Source organism: Palaemon carinicauda, chromosome 23, assembly GCF_036898095.1.
Source record: "Palaemon carinicauda isolate YSFRI2023 chromosome 23, ASM3689809v2, whole genome shotgun sequence".
NCBI classification, from domain to species: Eukaryota; Metazoa; Arthropoda; class Malacostraca; order Decapoda; family Palaemonidae; genus Palaemon; species Palaemon carinicauda.
The window spans coordinates 69,017,580-69,019,232 of NC_090747.1; the positions used below are offsets into that span (position 1 = coordinate 69,017,580).

The following is a 1,653-nucleotide window of genomic DNA, read 5'->3' on the forward strand; positions in this document are numbered from 1 at the left end:
AGCTTTGCCGTTGTTATTAATGACGTAAGGTGAATGAAATTGAGAGGTGCAATTATCGGTGACGACATTTTTGCGAGATATGTCCAAGGTTAGTTATTACGAAAACTTATAAATGACGATGGGGATCCATTGCGTATGAAAGAGAAATCTTAACAATATGTAAATTATTTATTTTGCATTTATTTTTAATAGAAATATATGTATATATATCAACGTCTAAAATATCATATGATAGCGCACTGGATTACTCCTGATATTCTTATATTACGAGTTCACAGCAAATGATATGATATTTTTATTCAGCAAGAAGATTTTTATCAAAGTTTACTGTGTTTTTTTGACATTTAAGAGCCCCGCTCATCATCTTTTTCATTCATAACTCTCTCTCTCTCTCTCTCTCTCTCTCTCTCTCTCTCTCTCTCTCTCTCTCTCGGTTTAAGTATGACCTTTTAGTTTGCGCCCATTTACCAAATGTTGCCCTTACGATTGCAAGAGTCGATTTTCTAAATGGCCCGTTAAGCAACGAGAGTTCTCTTACAGCATTTCAAGAGGTTGGGAAGCTTTGGAAACGACACTACCAGCATTATTGACTAGCTAAACTCTCTCTCTCTCTCTCTCTCTCTCTCTCTCTCTCTCTCTCTCTCTCTCTCTCTCTCTCTCTCTTGTAACGTTTCCAACACCACCACTTCCTCCATCACCATCATCACTCCCCCTTCTCACCATCATCGTCTCCAATTTCTAGGCGGAACACTGGCAAGCTTCCCAAAAGATGTTGTTGATGTCTTTGCAGCCTTTCAGTTAGATGGCCAACGGAGAGAGTTGGCTCCTTCCCTCTTCGCGGAGCAGCCATTTAGCGACTAGAGGTGCGATACTGATAGGTGTCGTAACCATCTATCTATCCACACAGCGTTTCCAAACGGTAACGATTCCGATTAAGCTTCGCACAAAGACCACAAATGGGCATTCCGTTAGAGCGGCGTGGTGCACAAGACACTCCTCTCGCGGCCGACGACGATTCCGGTTGGCAAAAAAGCAGAACACCGAACTGTGTCGTATCACAACTACCTGTGCCGGTACCAGGAGCTGCTGCTGCAGTAGGAGGAGGAGCTGGAGGAGGAGTAACAGCAGCAGGAGCAGAGCAGCAACAGCAGCAGAAGGCGAGGCAGACAGCGATGACTGAGCTCTCGGCAAGGGCTCCAACAGCCTTTATTTGCGGCCGATGTTTGTCTTGCTGGTCTTCGCATTCTGGTCTGTATTTGCCCACCGGCCTTCCTCCACCCCAGCCCACAGACAAACACAGGCGCTAAGGGAAGGGGAGGAGGGGAGGAGGTGCTGAGAAGAGAGGGGAAGAAGAAGAAGAAGACGAGGGAGGAGAGACTAAGAGAAAGAGAAAGACTTTAAAAAAAAGAAAGTCAGAAGGCGAAGGAAGAGAGACACATGGAAGGAAAACCAGTGCTAAGATGGCGTTCCAAGCTGCCTGGGCTCCTTTCCTCCCTCCTCTTCCTCCTCCTCTACTCATAAACCTGCTCCTACCCCTCATCCCACTTCTCTGAAAAGCCCTTTTATAAATCTGACCCTAGGAAATCCTCCCTCGATGTTAAAGAGTACAACGGCCGTAATATTATCAGTAACCGACAAAGAACAAAAGATGAG

The 1,653-nt window shown here is 45.4% G+C and overlaps 1 long non-coding RNA gene across 1 annotated transcript in view; it reads right to left on the reverse strand.

Annotated features, from left to right (window-relative positions):
* The window catches only part of LOC137616962 (uncharacterized), a 21,452-nt gene extending 20,250 nt beyond the window's left edge, over positions 1-1,202 (reverse strand). Inside the window, exon 1 of the long non-coding RNA XR_011039529.1 lies at positions 1,066-1,202. This is a non-coding gene — a long non-coding RNA (uncharacterized lncRNA). The remainder of the gene's footprint in view (positions 1-1,065) is intronic.
* Between the last annotated feature and the right edge of the window lie 451 nt (positions 1,203-1,653).